Here is an 18,494-nt window from a genome sequence, read left to right as displayed (position 1 = left end):
AGATTATTCAGAAAACTAAATTCTAAAGTCCTGCGTTCTTTCATTCCCTTATGCCTATATTTATTCGCTCAGCAAACGTCTAGTGTTTCAGATGGCTGGCGAGCTTTTTCTGAAAGGGTGGAAATGTAGTAGGCATTTGGGGCACACAGTAACTGCGGTCACTCAGTCCCGTCTCTGTCGTGGGAAGCAGCTGATAGATAATCTGTAAACGGAGGAGCTTGGCTGTGCTCCAGACAAGCTTCTTTGTGCACAGACATATTGAGATTTCTTTTTTTCCCATTGGTATATAAACTATTTATTAACAGCAAAGGCCCAAAGATTCATTTCTTCTTGGACACACCCACAGTACGGCCCCTGCGGCCAGTGGTCTTGGTGTGCTGACCCCGGACACGAAGGCCCCAAAAGTGGCGCAGCCCCCTATGGGCTCGGATTTTCTTCAGCCGCTCCAGGTCCTCACGCAGCTTGTTGTCTAGACCGTTGGCCAGAACCTGGCTGTACGTCCCATCCTTCCCGACCTTCTGTCTGTTCGGGGATCTTGTACTGTCATGGGTTCTGCATGATGGTGATCACACCCCCCACCCTGTCCTCCCTGAGCTCCCCAGCCCTCTTGGTGAGGACAATGTCTGCTTTCCTCAGCACCACATGAGCGTATCTCCGCCCCACACCCTTAATGGCAGTGATAGCGAAGGCTCTTTTCCACCGCCCGTTGATGTTGGTGTTGAGGACTCGCAGGATGTGCTGAAACTTCTCCGGGATCACTAGGGACATGGTGGCGGCACAAGCGGCGGCGTGTAACCTCCTATGGAAGAGCGAGATTTCTTATAAGATTTGTGTGCCATAAAATATTATTTTAAAAAATCTCTTAAACTATTTTAAATGGTAAAACCTTGTCTTATCTCATGGGTCAAAACCTCAGTCAGTGAGCCATTTGGGTGCACAGGCCGTCGCTTGGCTTAGGAGCATGCTGTAGTGTCTGTCACTCTGTCCACTGCTGCTCACCTTGTCAGGAACCCGGCTGTATCTGTAGTTCCCTCCGATCCCATAAGTCTGTCCCTTGGGTGGAACATGAAGAGTAGAAACCCCAGGCTCGATTCTGCTGTTTTGCGGGTATATAGGGGAGTTGTGGGTCTGGAGGATTGTTACTGTGGCTGGTGGCAGGATGGGCAATGTAATATTCAAGACTCAATAAAAAGTAAAAATGCGTGGTCAAAAGTGATGAACTTCAAAAGCGACTGTCAATTATTAAACTAAGTATGGGTCTCGTGCTATAGGTTATTTGTAGCTGACCCATCACTGGCACTTTCCTCCCTTTCTCCTCTCCCTTCTCTTCCCCTCCTTTCCCCTCCCCTCTTCTCCCCTCTCCTCCCTTCCCCTCTCCTTCTGTCCCCTTTAGTTCTTTAAATTTCCTCCCTTCTCCTTCCTTCCCTCCTACTCTTCCTTTCTTCTTTAATAAAATAAATATCTTTTTAATTACGAAAGGAAAATTCCTACTTCTAGATATATCTTGAAATGCAGCCTTCAAATGAAGCGTCAGTTCACTGGGGTATGAGTATATTTTATTTATTTATTTTTACTTTGAAATGGGGGACTCACTTTGTAGGCCAAGTTGACCTGGAAATATATATATATATATATATATATATATATATATATATATATATATATATATATCCCAGACTGGCCTCTAACTCACTGCAATGCCCCTGCTTCGGCCCCCAGAGTGCTGAGTTTCCAAGTGTTGAACCGCCAAGTCTGAGCGGAAATCTATCTTCAAGATGACACGTGAGAGTCCTTACCACTTCTATTAGGTTCCTAGGTCTTCATTAAACACATATCTGCTGACTGCTGGCCATCACGCACTGGTAATTATGCCCGTTTTCACAGCAACAAGGTTAGCTCAGCCATTTCAGCGTTGAAAGAAACATTTTCTAGTCGGATGTAGAAGGACTAAGAAGCAGAAGTCGAGTGAGTAAGGAAACAGACGCTAATGGCCTCTTGAGCTCACTTCTTCACCAAGTGGTGAATGCTGGAATGGTGAACATACTGGCACCAATTCCCTCGTGCTCTACACATGTCAGCCCCCGACCCACATAACACAAAGACAGTGCTATTTTCATTACACACAGAAAGAAATTCATACTTGGGAGGGTCTGTAGCCTGGGACTCAGCCATATAACAATGTTTAGGGGAAAATGCACCTGTACTGACCACAGTTAGACTTATGCCCCTCCCCCTATGCCATTGTTTCTTAAACACTACGGGGTAATTCATTTTTGTAGCATTTCTATCGTATTGGGTATTATAAAACCTAGGAAGACTGAACTGCAGGGGTCTGAAGATGTAGCCCAGCAGCACACCCTATGTCTTAGGATTTAAGACAGTGAAGAGACACTATGACCGTGGCAACTTTTATAAAGGGAAACATTTAATTGGGGCTGCCTTACAGTGTCGGAAGTTCAGTCTGTTCCATCATAGCGGGAAGCATGGCAGTGTGCAGGCAGATATAGCACTGGAAGAGCTGAGAATTCTACATCTTGATCTGCAGGGGAACATGATTGTGAACACATATAAGACTCAAAGCCCACCTCCACAGTGCACAGTGACACGCTGACCCCAACAGGGCTACCCCTACTCCAGTAAGGACACATCTTGTCACTCCATATGAGCCAAGCTTTCAAACACATGATTCACGGGGGCCATGCCTATTCGAACTACCTCACCCTAGCTTGTGGCCCCTGTGTACCAGGCGCTGGTCCTCATGCATTGTGAACTCCCTGAGGGCAGGGCTATCAATCACACTGGGGTTTCATCGGTTTTCTCCATGATGCTTCTGCTAAGTCAATATGGCTCCAAGTTATCTGCTTCTCCGAGCTGGCCCTCTTTGGCCTTTCAAATGAGTCCACGATACGCTACAGAACTTTGATAATGATGTTAGGATTCATTGCAGTGTGGGCAGTCAAACATGGGCCACCCATACTACTGAGCCAGAAACAGTGTATACGGATCCAACTGGTCTCCGTGGCAGACAGGGAGAAAGACACCACCCTCAACATGTGTGTGAGTACGGGGTGGGTATTTATGTACATGAAGCACAAGTGTCTATTTTCCTATCGCTTTCCACCTTTAGTTTAAAAAAAAACCATTATTTTTCTTTTTTGAAATTAAAGTATAAATTATACCGGTTTTTGTTTTCACTTTCCTCCCTATAACCCATCTCATGAATTCCCGTTGCTCTCTCTCAAATTCATGGCCTATTTCTTTAATTGATTTACACACACACACACACACACACACACACACACACACACACACACACACACACCACCTGCTCAATCCATATGTTACTCGCGTATGTTTTCAGAGCTGACCAGTTGGCACTGGATAACCACTTGGTGTGCTCTTCCCCAGGGAAGACTGTCTATCCTGCTCTCAGAGTCCCTTAGTTGCCTGCAGTTCTTTATCTAAGGCTGTGGCCCTGTGAGATGTCCTCCCCCTCTTGTGTTGAGCATCTCAGGTTACATAGCACCAACACCAAACCTGGGGTTAGAACCGTGGCATGATAACCCTGATTTCTGGAGTACACGGCCTCTCTGTGGTCCCCTTCTCCTCTGAGAGGTCAGAGCATCTCCAGCCAGCAAGTCCCCCTAAACCACAGTTTTCGGTTCAGATACAGCTCAGTGGCTCAGTGTAGCTTTGGAACATGCAGAGGGGACGATGTTACACTCTCTGGCTTTAGTCTGAATCCCAGCTCCAGATGTAAGACAATACGCTGAGAGCTGTACACAGAGATACACAAAGGCCCACAGAAATCCAGAGAGAAGCAAGATTACTCCTGCCTGGGGAGCCCAGGAAACCATCCACCTCTCTCACTTCTGTATTTTCTTATGCAAGAAGAAAATCCAAAATGACCTTTATATATCAGAGAGTGGAAAATAAAGATATTACAAAGTCAGGGTGGATTTTATTGGTGGATAAGAGTCAGGCAGGCAGCTTTAGTTCTGTTACTATTAGCTATATGACCCAGTGGTCCCATTCTCCACAGATTTACAGACACATAAAATCTTTGTCATATTATAGGATTACAGAATAGACTTTTCATTTTGTTTTGTTTAATTGAACCAAGGCTTCACATAGCCCAGGCTGGCCTCAAACTTACTGTGAAACCAAGGTTGGGTTTGAATTCATGATCCTTCTGCCCCAGTCTATCAAGAACTGGGACGGACTATGGGGCCATCCCTGGCTAGAACACAGTTTAAATAAACGTTTCGATGACTTACCAAGGGCTCTTTTCAAGGAGGGGTGACCTTCCTTAGGCTAAAGTGTCACTGTCATTGGTAATAGGGACACTTTCATATTGAGGTTTTTTTTTTTTTCCATCACATACTGTTAAAATGGTCCACACCTGTGACTTAATTAACAATTGGGAAGATGCTGCCTTTTAAAAAAATTATTTTTAAATCTAAGCTAAATCATCTTTCACAATGCTCTGCTCTGTAGGAGAAACCTGGTATTGAGATTTAGGTTATGAAAAGTAATGTAATTTTAAAAAAGTTTTCTAGCCACCTAGGGAGATGCCACCTGTCTGTCCTGGAGAGTGAGCGCTAGCCGTGCAGTGCCATGGCGTCCCTGACAGATAGATCCTTTTGCTTGGGCTCAGCTCTCCATGTTTTGACAGAAGTAGTATGGGGGTTCTTCTGGCATATGCCTAGATTTAGTTCCCAGGGTAAGCCCAGTGGGTGACCAAGTGCAAAGTACTCCTTGTGCTTTCTCCCCAAATTTACTAGACAGCCTGAACTTGTGACTATAAAGATTTATTTTCTTATAGTGTCTGTGTATATGTGGTGGCCAGATTCCTCAGGAGCTGCCCACCTTGGTTTTATTATTTATGTCATGTGTGTGGATGTTCTGTCTACACTCACATCTGGATGCCTTTTGTATTCCTAGTGCCCTTAGGTCCAGAAGACTTCAATATGTTTCCTGGGGCTTGAGTTACAGAAAACAACGAGTCAACTCACGCGTGCTGGACATTGAGCCTAGATCCTTTGAAAGAGTCGCCATTGTTCTTAGCCACTGAGCCACATTTCCAGCCCTAGCCTTGATTTATATGGAGATGTTCTCTCATGTCCTTGGAGTTTGCCAGTTGGCCTGAAACAACTGGCTGGTGGGCACAGGGATTCTCTTGTCTCTTTCCCCAGTGTTGGGGTCACCATGTTTGAGCTTTATACTGGTGGGGATCAAACTTAGTTTGCGATGCTTATTTGCCAAATACTTTACTGTTTTAGTCATTTCTCAGGACTTCTCTGTGTTTTTTTCATTCGTTTATCCTAGTTTGTTTATTTCACTTATTTGTGTGTTTGTGTGTGTGTGTGTGTGTGTGTGTTCGTGTGTGTGTTCGTGCTTACCACACAACTGATGAGACTGATTCTCTTTTCATTGTGTGGGCCTCAGGTATTGGACTCATAATGGGCTGTCAGGCTTGAAGGCGAATGCCTTTACTTCCACACAGCATCCCAGGCCTGCTCACACAGGTTTAAAAGTTGCAATTCCCAGTCATGATTTTGCTTGGTCTTAACCAAACAGTATTTGGAAATCTCTCTGCAAAAGCCTTGTATCATTGTTTGTTTGTTTTCTCTGTTTCTGTTGTTGTTGTTGTTGTTGTTCTCCTCCTCCTCCTCCTCCTCCTCCTTCTTCTTCTTGTTATATCCCTTGGCTTCCCCTTTTGGCCACCTCACTCTGCTCTGTTCTGTGACCCAGTCAGTCACCACAGTCTGCAGTTCATATTGGTCACCCCATAGCTCACTCTTGTCTCCTCACAGGTGTCAACATTTCTTTGGTCAGGTTTTCATTGTTTTATTTTCTACTCCAAAGCTCTTATCACTACGTAACCTATCATTCACAGTACTCAGCATGGTTCTTGCTACATAGAAAGTACACATGAAATAGGCCAGGAATTGCCGGATGGATCAAAGATGTCAAGAAGAGAATTGCTAGGTGCTGGAGAGATGATTCCACAGTAAGGGACCCTGAACGTTCTTGCAGAGGACCCCAGTTCAGATCCTAGCATGCACATGGCTGCTCACGAACATTTGTCATTCCTGTCCCAGGAGTTCTGATGCTTCTATAGGAACTGTATGCACAAGGCACATGGACATAGAATAAAAATAAACACGAACGACCAACCATTGGATACTGAGTATTAGTATTTTGTGATCTATCTCTTTGCTTGTTGTCTTCTTTTTCACAGAAGAAACACACTGTAATAATGTTGGAGGCCCCTTTATTTTGCTGCCCCATTCCGTTTCCACTCTCTTTTCATCTCCCACGAAATGGCCCTATTATGACACTGGTGAATGGCTCCCCAGGCCATGGTTTTGTGCTTTCATACACACATCAAGAATTCTGCTGGGATCTTAATGCCTCACATAAACTGAGTACCAACTTTCTACAATTTGCTTTTTATATCAACATTATGCTTTATTCATGAAGATCCATGCAACTTTAATCATTCATTTTAGGACTGGTAGAAAATTCCATTGTAGGAATACGCCATCATTTATTTATTCTTTCCCTTCTAAATGGGTACATAAGCTGTCTCCGATTTTTGGCTGTCACGAACAGTGCTGCGTGAACATAACGAGGCACTGAACGCACACATGATGCACACATGTAAGAGGACTCTTCAGTTCTCACCTGTGGGTGCTAGGTCTTGGGTGTGCACATGTTCAAAACTCCTCATCCATATGTTCTCCTCCTACAGTGCTTTTGCCTCTGGGGAAGGTGGGTGTCAATATCTTATTATCAGCCATTGTTCACCTTTCTCTGGCACCTGTTAAGCCTGAATTTCTTATCACACATCTATAGTCTTTTTGCAGTGAACACCTATGAACTGTCCCTTGATCGTGCTTGTCTGTCATCGTCCTGGGTTGTCTCATTCCCCGATTTTAGAAATGACAGATCGTGGGTAGCACCCTTTTGGTGTGATGTGTTTTGTAGCGCTTCCTGGTCTGTTACCTTTTGACTTTGTGTTAGCTTTGGTATATGGACAGTTTATATATCAGTGTCACAGCTTTTCCCATCACCCCAGCTGAAAGGAATGAATCCTGGGCTTTTTTGCACTAGGCTTGTTGGTGATGCCAGGGGATGCAGGTCGTGTGGCTAGGCTTTAACTCACTTCATTTTACTAGGGCGTTTCAGGGAGAATACCCAGAAAGATCTCAGCTCACAAGTCCTTCTATGTATGACTGAGGACAGAGTCTCTGTCTGTGAGGACCTACCACGCCAGACCTCATGAAAACTAGCAATTCCAATAGCCCCAGACAAGGTAAGGCTGCTTTACTAACTACCCAATCTAGACTTAGCTTACCTTCAGATTAGGTTTTCCTTTTCTTATACTGTTGTGAGATACTATTCCTGGGGAGACATGAAGAAATGTGTCTTATCCAGATAAGGAACTAAGAACTGACCAAAGCACTAATTCCAACTTGATGGAACAGTGAGTTTTATTGGTGTTACTTACAGGATATAAGTGAGAGCTTACTTGAAAATGACCCAAATAGAGCTGCATTGCCAAAGCCCACCCTCACTCACATGAGTGACAGCTCGTTAAAGCTGGTAGTCAGGAGAGCACCAGACAACCTACAGGCAGCTAGACAGGTTATAGACTTTCCCCTTTAGGCAGCTTGGATGGTCTGAGCCTCTTCTAGCCAGAGAACTCAGCTGTTCTTTGTTTCTTCTTAGCAGTTTGGCTGGTATCTTCTTTCTAGGCTTTTATGCTAGTCTCTGCTCCTTCCAGGATGTTATGCTGGCCTGGGAACCTTGAAGTTTGACTTATCTGAGATTGACTCTCAGCAGCCTTTATCGCTTATGTACTCTTGGGGGAAGGAGGAGCCTAGTGAATCTGCTCACTTTCAGGAACTTCCTGAAGTCATTTTGAGTTATTTCCTGCTTACCACCTGAGGGTGGTGAGCCTCCTACTCCTCACTGCAGCAAACGTTTTAAGTTGGAGAGAGTGTTGTGATATGGAGGAGCATGGCATGAAACAGATATACTCACCCCTTCTAGTAAAGGAATTGGAGGGAAAGAAACAGCAGTTCTTGTCCTGTGGTTTCATTGCCTAGCACAAGCTTTGTAGGGGTAACATACACAGAACCTCCCTGCGGTGTCCAGCACTCAGAGCAGGGATCCATACTGGCTAACCAGTGGAAGAGTTGTCTAGGGGATCTGTAAGCATATTGTTTGGACAGGTGATGCTGAGAGGGGGAGAAAGGGGCCTTTCAATTTGATGGAGGATTTCTTTCTTCACATAGGTGGGTTCTAACTCAGGAGTTAGGGTGTTGAGGTTCAGGGTCACACAGAACCCACTGAGTCAAGTCTGTGACCTCAGATTTGAGTCTTGAAATTGGAAGAATGAAATTCATAGACCCTAGGGTGTGAATCTTAGAAGTTTTATTCTAGAAGGCTTCAGGCAGAAGGCAGCTGTCCTGAATAGCAATGGCCTGCCTTAGGGAGTCATCTTGGGGCTTTTTACAGGACTTACAGTGGAGTTTGGGGTGAGATTCGGGGAGGTGTAAGATCAGTTACCAATTTGTGGGGTTTTGGGTACCTCCTTTTTGTTTCAGGTATGTTTTTATAGCTTCTAGGCAGGGAGCTTTATTTAGGAGATGATCTGGAATATTGTGCAAATGACCGGATCGAGGACAGTTCTAGAACAACTGGTCGGGGGCTCCTTGTCTTAAAACTTCCTGTCAAGTTACCATCTCTTGTTCTCCTCAGTGGGAAGTTCTCCTAATGGCCAGCAGACATGGGTGGCATCTAGAACCTTGGCAAGTGGAGATGCCATTGCCCGGCTCTGCTATGCGGAGCCTGTAACTGAAGCTATATTTTATGATTCTCTTGCTGGCCCAGGCCTGGGACTCCCTGGGTGTTAAGCTTTCCTGGTTTTGTTGGTCCCACTGACAGGCATGTGGCCAGTTGTTGGGCCCCCTGGTGGCTTTGTCTGGAGGCCAGCTGGCTATAGGGGAGAAGCCACTGCCCTCATCCTCCAGTAATGTACAAACAACTTCTTCGTAATTGGTCAGATCTTTAGAAGCAGGGAAACCAATTAAGATCCATGCTCAGGGCCCACACAATACCATTTCTGCTATACTCTAATGGCCAAAGAACCCTACCCAAGTGGCCAGTCTCAAGGGAGACCACTCATACTAAGACATATATGATTTAACATGACAATGAGATACCTACCTCTTTATCCGAATATTGACCTTGCACAAATGGCACAGGATATAAGATAACATAGCCTTCGCTATTATAAAAAGATTGCCCACTCCCTCTGACTTGTACAGTCTCTTATCTGGACCCATTGTGTTTCCTCGTAGTTCAGTAAACTTGTGACTGTTTGTGCCCAGGGTCAAATCTTTTTATTGCTACACCGGATATTCACACTCTATTATGTATGATTATTTAGTATCCTGCATGAAAAGATTAAAGTAGTTTCTCCAGGGGACAAAAGAGGGGACCATATTCTAGGACTCAGGGTACACTCTCAGTCTCATTGGCTTTTCCCTAACCACTGTTTTTGGCTCCATTCTATGTATAGAACCACAGATACCACACTGTAGACTGTAAAGAACACTCAGTTGGTTTTTGTTGTTTTCTTTTTCCTTTTCTCAGGCCTCTGCCTCAGGGCATAAGGGTGGGCACGGATGGTGTGCCCACATACCCTCTTTTCCTTGTGTTCTTGTTCCATTCCCACGTCCAGAAGCAGGGATGGGATGAGTACCCTAGCACGAGTGGTTGGGGGCATACCCACAGCTGCTACAATGGCGGCTGCCCAGAGATCAAGACAAGACAGTGGTTATCAACATACCGGCGTCATCCTGATACAGCTTACAGTGGATCTTGCCTTTTCCTCTTCCCTGGTTTCTTATTGAGGACCTTTGGTGAGGTCCAAGTTGGGACCTATCCACTCGTCTCCCTTGACCATTGCTTTCTCCGGTGTTTGCTTGTAAGGACTCTTACTTCCTGCTCATCTCCTTCTTGGTCTCACCTTTGCAAGGCAAAGACCTCTGTGTTTAGGGGATGGCCTTGGGTCCTTTGTGGACAAATAAGAACTATGTCACCCACCGAAACGCCTTTGGGTAGTAATTGTACCTCAGTAGGATATACAATGTGCCTTTTGTTCTCTCAACTTGTCTTACATTGAGATATAGTCTCACAAACTGGTTTAAATCCATTTTCACAGCTTCAAGCATGGATACCACCACCTCAACCAACACCACCTCCATCCCCACCACCTCTACCACCTCCACTACCACCACCTCAACCACCACCACCTCCATCACCACCTCTACCACTAATATTACTTCCTCCCCCTATTTCTCCTCCACCACCACCATCTAACAACAACAGTCTTCTTCCTAGCTTACCCTCTTTTACGACAACACCAAGCCCCATACACACTTCTGGTTTAGGGATGGGGGCCCCTACATAACTTGTTCAGCTGTAACCCCACTCTACACCTTGATCTGCTCTGTGGCAACTCCCATAAGTGCTCTGGGTCCAGCCTTCCCTTCATGGACCCAAAAGTAAGTCTCCTGTCCAGAATGTTCTATTTTCTCCTCCTCTCCTTGGCTCTCCTGGAGAAGGGAACTTTTAGTTAGCTCCCTCAGTTCTTCAGGAAACAGACATCTTTTGTAGCAAAACCACAAACTCAGGGCTAACATACTGTACTGGCTGGTTGTGTGTGTCAACTTGACACAAGCTGGAGTTATCACAGGAAAGGAGCCTTAGTTGTGGAAATGCCTTCATGAGACCCAGCTGTAAGGCATTTTCTCAACTGTGGTCAAGGTGGGAGGACCCAGCCTATTGTGGGTGGTGCTGTCCCTGGGCTGGTGGTCTTGGGTTCTATAAGAGAGCAGGCTGAGCAAGCCAGGGGAAGCAAGCCAGTAAGCAGCATCCTCCATGGCCTCTGTATCAGCTCCTGCTTCCTGACTTGCTTGTGTTCCAGTCCTGGCTTCCTTTGGTGATGAACAGCAATGTGGAAGTGTAAGCTGAATAAACCCTTTCCTCCCCTACTTGCTTCTTGGTCATGATGTTTGTGCAGGAATAGAAACCCTGACCTAAGATACATACGAAGATATTTTTTAATTGACTTTGCATTTTCTCTCCCTGTTTTGTTAGCCAGTGTTATTAAAATAAAACCTTTAAAAATCTTGACCACATTTTGTTGGAATGTTACATTTTGTTGGAATGTTGCATTTTGTAACTCTTAGACTCATATGAGACCAATAAAATAAAATAAAATAACATATAGGGAGCTTTTTAGAAATGTAGGTGACAGTAAAGGCTGCCTCAGATGAGTAACAGTAAGTAGTAAATCTTTGTGACATTGTGTCATAAATGTAATCTAGATTTAATCCTTTTCATAGGCAGAAAATTTTGTTTTGTTACATTGTGCTGAGGACATTAAAGGGGGAAATTAGTTTTTAAAAGGCTATTAAAATTCCTGGGTCCAATTTCAGTCCATCGATACAAGACTGAAATCTGGTCTTCTGTTTAAAGCAACAAGGATCTCTTTCTATATTGATCTGCTCTTGGTTAAGATTCACAAAATGGCTTAAGAAACAAAGGTTCTGTGCTCTACTAAGATAATTGTGTTTTTGGCTCTTTGTCAAATTTTTGACTATTCAAAAAGTTGAGTCTCAAGAAAATCAGGATTTATTTAAAAATCTGTTTGTTCTTGTCTAAGCTTTGTCTAATTATTATACAAAAGTTAAAGCTTCAATCCATTATTTCTTCTTCAGGACTGATAAAATTGCCCTTCTGGGTGTCCTGCAATGAAAGCTTAGAGGTCTAAGGCAGCAAAGACAATGACAGTGAGGACAACTGTCATTCACTGCAGTTCATCTAGGACTCACTCAGGAGACAGAGGGCTCCTCTTAAAGAGCCCAACAATTGCGGCTCCCCCTCCCCCTGCCCTGCTCTGCCTTGCCCTGCACTGTCTTGCCCCTAGATTGCTTTATTTATTTTTTATGGGTATCTTGTCTACATGTATGTTTGTGTACACTATTTGTGCCTTGGTGCCTTAGGAGGCCAGAAGAGGGCGTTAGATCCCCTAGAACTGGAGTTACAGATGATTGTGAACCACCATGTGGGCTCTGGGAATTGATTCAGGTCCTCTGAAAGAGCATCACTAACTATTGAGCCATCTCTCTAGCCTCCTCATCTGTCCTCGTGATTGGTGAGGCCACAGAAATACCAAAGTTTTGGTCCTAACTACTGCACATCATACAAAGAAGGAGAGCCGTTAGAGAAACATGTCCTCTACGCTTCAAGGGAGCAACATTGTCAGGGAGACTTTGGCCTATCCCAGTGGGTTATGTAACTTGTTAAAATTAAGATAAAGGAAATGAAACCCTCCTCTCTCATCTCTTAAGGGAGAGAGAAAAGAATAAGACAGGATAAGGTAAGGACAAGATAAAAGGATGCTCCTTCTAGTGTTGAGTCTTGACTGAATTAATTGAAAAGGTTAACTTGGTCATCTGTATGGTCTAAAACACCCAACAGGAAAGTACAAACCAGAAGAAAATAATTATTAATACTATAAAACAAAATTCTATCTGCCTCTGACTGGAATCTGATCCTGACCTGGTTTTGCAGGAAGACCCAGCACTCTTAGCGACTTAAAATGACGGTCATTCAGGTAAATGATAGTCAATTTAAGAGAGACTTTTCCCAGGTCTTATTAAATACTCAGCTTCTGCCAGCCTCTAGGAAATTACTGACTTGGTTCACCTGTCCAAATAAAACCCTGTTTTCTAAAAAGGTGCTCAAGCTGAGTTACAAAAGGGCTGAATTAGAGCCATTAATTAACCAAGGCCTTGACCTCTTAGATATCCATGATGTATAGCTCCTGATATAAAAATTATTCAAGTGAGAAGTCCCTTTATATAATATTTTGTCCGTATATGCCCCACAGGCAAACACTTTCTTGACTGCCATTAAAATCTTTCAAAATACTCAGTTCTGTCAGAACTAATCTCTCTGGCTCTTAGTAAATATAAGTCTGACTCAGTTTTAATATCTTTCCCATTAGTACTAGAAAAATCCTCATCACACCTGAGTCTGTCCTAGTCACCCTCAGGCTTGGCCCTATACCTGCATCTTGCTTTATTCTTAAAGCATATTAAAACCTCTCTGAGATAGCTCAGACCTCAGAGGATCCCTGAGGCACCCAGCTGGTACACACTACTTGATCGTACCTAAGCCAGTCTCTTATCTTGATATTCTTCTGCCTCTCAGGAACTTCTAGAAAATGTAAACCCTCTGCCCACCACTGCAAAGCATATTCTTATTGTCCTGCTGTTGTCTGAAGCCAAGAGATTTTCTTCTCTCCTGGGCCCGCTCCTCTGACTTCTTTCTCAGCCTGGGTTTCCCCAATCATTTAGATAGGTGTGGCTATAGTCAGTTCTTCCTTTCCTTCTACTGAAGTCTCTTATGTTGCTCTGTGCATATTTTTGGCTTCTTCAAAAGCTAAAGGGGTTATTTCTTCCACTGTCCATCAGACCTATGGTCTGGGACAATCCCAAGCCAGCCAATGAATTTCAAATGGTGTTGTGTTAGAGATGTTGGCCATTGCTATAAACAGTGATGCCTGTCTCTCACCACCAAAGACCTCTCAGTTCTCAAATGGGGTTAGAGTCTGGCCTTGTACACCTTGTGATGACTGCTCCCTTCCCTCTCCAAAATGTACTTCAAACCTTTAATGCCCTATGTCCTACAACCCTATACTGGGTCAGCACTGACAACTAAGACCCCTGATTCCTCTTCTCAGCTCTAAGGAAGCTTTAGAAGATGTTTTCACCTTGACAATGATTTGACTTGATCTGGTGTGTGTGTGTGTGTGTGTGTGTGTGTGTGTGTGTGTGTGTGTGTATAGAGAGACAAAAGGCCCCCACTTGATCAACTAGGCCATTACTGGGCCATTAGGAACCAGACCCCAGATGCTTATACCATCTTCTGCAGACTCTCAGAGCTCAGGTCCAATGGTGTCCTGCCCAAATGTCCAGACTCAAGGAAACAACTTGTGCTGTAAAATTTACTACTCAGCCTCACTCATGTATCCAGATGTGGACTCTGTTTTTCCTTTTTTTCCCTTGGGGTGACCAGGCACTGCTGTATACCAGGCAGGAAAGCATGAAGAAAATTCTGGAACAGATGAGTCAGCAGGATCTTAGACTAGCAGTGAATTCTTTGGGGAGAAGGCCTTCTTTGAGGATTTTCGTGTTATAGCTCTCTTAGATGATAATTGAATCAAACAGCTTGTGTACATACATTTTATTCGGGGTGAATCAAGGGCTATATATGAGAACCTTGGAGATTGGAAAGAGGTTCTTCTTAGAGTGAAGTTTCATTGGCTAAGGCTTAAGGTTCTGGGAACACCTCATTTGCATGGCAAGGCATTCTGGGAATCCTTTCTGGACAGGTTCTAATCTGGAGACAGGAAGTTATACCTGTCATTTTGCCAAGAACTATGTGACATTCCTCAGGTAGAAGATGGAGGGTAGGGCCCAGATCAAGCAGAGAAGAGGAAGCCCTGCGAGGAAAAGAGATGTCTCCATTTTGGGCAGAGCTCAGGAAAGCTATCTGGATATGGTAGACCACAACTTTAGTAGCAAGGTGCCACAGTGGACCCCACACAGATGACTGAAGTAGCATCCCTTGAATAGCACAAAGGAAATCCCCACTCTTTTGTGGCTGTGGTGTCCCCTGTTTGGGAGCTTGCCTGCTGCCTCCTTTTAGTATTAGTTCTTACTAACTAGCTATACATAGTAAGTTGTTGCTAATTAGTTGTATGTTCTTGTCTTGGGTCAATTCTTTTCCGGACTCACATCACCAACCTTCCACATGCTGTTGGCCTAAGAAGAAGAACATTCTTGGAGGCACTGCAAGAAATTGGGGTATTTATTTTTAGGCTCTGTGCCTTCAGGAAAACCACATATGACATGTGGACACTGGGAAAGTTTCTTGGCTTCGGTGTCTGTTCCCTCAACTGTGAAATGGATGCAATAATTGGACCTTCACAGAGGGAATCTGTGACGTTTAAGTGAACAGCCTTGATATAACGAAAAGTTCTATAGACGTCACCTGTCATTGTCTCCATTTGATAGGAGAGGAACTTGAACCCCAGGGAATTTCCTTATGCGGCTGAGATGACCAAAGTGACAAGTCAGAGATGAATTCAGGATGTAGGGCTGACTCCCAGTTCCTGTTCTTACCAATTAATTGGTAGATATCTGATGAGCTTTGATGACATGTCCCCATCTTAAAGTACAGCAGGGAAAGAGGTAGGACCAAATTTGAGCTCTATTGAAAAGTACATGTTAAAAGGAAGAAAAAGGAGGAGGAGGAACAGGAGGAGGAAGGGGAAGAGGAAGGGGGAGGGGAAGGAGGATGGGAGGAGGGGGGAAGAACCACTATCATCATCATCATCATCATCATCATCATCATCATCATCATCATCATCAGCAGCAGCAGCAGCAGCAGCAGCAGCAGCACATGTTCCCAAGGGGAGAAACACTGGGTCTATAACCATTCCATAAGCAGGATCAAGCGTAAGCTAGACCATTCATTCCTGGATCATTCAAGTGATGGAGAGAGTAGGGGTAGGTACCAGAGTCTGGGGATTTCTTCTAGGGATGGTGTTTAAATGGGGATCCAGAAGAGGCAGCAGATTCAGGGTCTTGGAGGATCCTGATGGGAGCACCAGGTGCCAAGTCCTGCTGGAGGAAGAGGGAGTGTGAGTGGGGGACAGTGAGCCAGGAAGGCCAGAGGAAGCCTACACATTTCTTTATGCTCTCCCCTCCCTCCCCAAGAGCTTTGCCTCTCATCTATAGAGCACAGGGTGAGGGTGGCTGGGAGGAGCGGGGTTTGTTTATTTCTGGAGCTGCTGTGGGGACTGAGTCACGTTGCTAGAAAAGCAAAGAACCAAGTTGGGTTCTAACAAAGGAAATTAGTTCTTTGATGGTCTTAAAGACCAGCAGTCATAAACCCAAGGGACAGCATGGCTATGCTCTCACAGTGTCCTGCGAGCAGAATCTGTAGGTCCTTTCTGTTAGCTGCTGGTATTGGTGACAATCATTAACATTCCTGGGTTTGTAGCCATATCATTATCCCTTGGCTGTCACAGCCCGCAACCCCCAGCCCCATGTGTACCTCTGTGTCTCCTTTTATGGTTCTATTGATCTAACTCAATTATAGCTATCTAGATCCTGTGTCTAAATCAGGCCACATTCCCAGGAGGCTAGGATTTTGACATATCTTTATGGGGAGACATTTAACTCACAGCAGGTGCCAGAAGGCGGTGCTGTCCATGAAAGCAAGGTTTATCTTACGGAATGCAAAGCAGTGGACCAGATCCACACAATTCTGCTGGGAGGATGCCCAGGAGGGAAGTGCCCAGGGACAAGTCAGTCTCAGGTAGGACCCAGAGGCCAGGCTTCCTACATCCATTTAATCACACAGTGCTTTTGTTGAATGTTGGGATTCTGTCTAAGCTCCACCCCCACAGCTACCTGGGAACAGCCAGGTATGCTCCGCCCCACAGTTGTCTGGCAACAGACAGCTGTGCCTGACAGTATAAAAGGGGCTGCTTGCCCCCTCCTATCCCTCTTCCTCCCCTCTTCCTTCTCTCTTACTCTTTGTTCTTCTCTGTTCTTGCCCCCTTCCCACATGCCCATGGCCGGCCGCCTTTCCTTTCCTCTCCTCTTCCTCTCTCATTAAACCTCTCCATGTGGAACCATGCTCTCCGGGTATGTTCTGTCCAGGCACAGGCCACGATTTAAACCCTAACATTTGTGACCTATAATAGCACCGTGACCTTTTTGGTTCCACCTTCCACTCAAGTCTAGTTTGAAAAACCAATGACTTACTTAGCATTGATGCTGTCTAGGGGTACAGGGATTGCCTCCTTTTCTCTGACAACTAAGACAGGAAGACCATGTTTCCAGAAATCAGGGAGTCTTTGTGGAGTCAGCATATGATACCGGGGACACTGCAGACTCTCTTGGGGGGGGGTGTCTTAGTCTCATTAATAGGAAAATTTAAGAAAAAAACTCAAATGGAAGCTCAAGGGCAGAGAGCTAAGTCAAGTGGACACTCGAGGGCAATTTGTCACAGTATAAAAAGAAAAAAACCCAGGTAGACACACCGTGAACCTGACAGCTGCCTGCAGGAGAAGGGAGAAGAGAGACCAGAAAGGAGGTTGGTGCCATGACAGCAGGCCACAGGGCGGGGAGCAGAGTTTTGGGGAACAAGGAAGAAGCTCAAAGCTTTACAGAGTTTAAAATTATACTTACTAGGCAATGGTCAGCATCTGAGCGCAAAAGACAGAAAAGAAAAAGGAACAAACAAGAAAAAGGAAGCTATGATGTTCTGAGTCAGAACTCTGTAAATTAGGCAGACTTAGACCTCATGATGGCTCAGATGGATTGCAATAGGAGATAGGAATTCTGGGAAGAAAAAGTATGTTATCATAAAGTGAACCCACTTTTCTGGGCATGGTTTCTTAGCCATATCCTTATCCTGCCAGCTGGACTAACTTTAATGGAGGAGACGAGGACAGGTCTCCACTTAGAGGTAGATGTCATGTTCTAGTGTAACTGGGTTATTTACAGAAAGAAGTAGAAACACGAATGACTTGTAGACATCTATGTCACTAAAGAGAGCAAGTATCTCTTCTTCAGCAGCTGTTGTCTGTGCTTCTTTGGGGAGGGTGGAGCTCTGAGAGGGAGTGTCTGCCCTGGTCACTGTATAAACCCTTTCAGAGAGCAGGGCTGCATGGACCCCTCCTTCCTCCATGGGAAGTTAATGGGCTCAGTATTGCGCATCTGTCTTTGGAGTAATTGTATCTGCTTAGAGTTCAAGGGGGGCAATGACCATATCATGCCTGTGTTTCACAACATGGGCATAATTTATAGTTTCTCTCCCAGCTAAGTAGGAGGCAGAATAGTTAGCGTTGTTATTTTACCTTAGGTTCAACCCATGAAAACTTGCGATGATCCAGAAAAATCACTGTCATCGATAACTAATTGCTAGCATTGATCGACAGTGTCCTTTGTGCTTTGTCATTTTTTGTTGCTCATCTAGAATCTCCTTATAACCTGGTAAGGTACATATTCACAGCTGTCCTGAGACTCGCCTGAGGGGGCTGCCTTTTCATAGTCTTTGTCCTTGTTATTTTTCTTCAGGCAGAGGGTAGCTCTGTAGCTCTCAGAAGCCCAGAGAGAAAGGGAATGTTTCCAGAAGTGCTTTCATGACATTGAAGGCAGAGGAGGGACTCAGCAAAGTAATAGTTGTTAAAGTGTAGCCTTTGCAGGGTCACAGACTGGAAGGGATGCGGGATTGGTGTGAGACAGCTGCCCATGTCTGACTCAGTTTCCCTATAGTAGATGAGGTCCTACTCATTCCTATGCCAAAGGCTGAGATTAAATGAGGAA

General features: G+C 44.7%; 1 pseudogene; it reads right to left on the bottom strand.

Moving 5' to 3' along the window:
- Positions 1-283: 283 nt before the first annotated feature.
- Positions 284-768, bottom strand: LOC116886497 (annotated as a pseudogene).
- Positions 769-18,494: the final 17,726 nt, after the last annotated feature.

Source organism: Rattus rattus, chromosome 17 (assembly GCF_011064425.1).
Source record: "Rattus rattus isolate New Zealand chromosome 17, Rrattus_CSIRO_v1, whole genome shotgun sequence".
Classification (NCBI taxonomy): Eukaryota; Metazoa; Chordata; class Mammalia; order Rodentia; family Muridae; genus Rattus; species Rattus rattus.
Note: the sequence above shows the minus strand (reverse complement) of the source record. Positions and strands in the feature narration are given on the sequence as shown.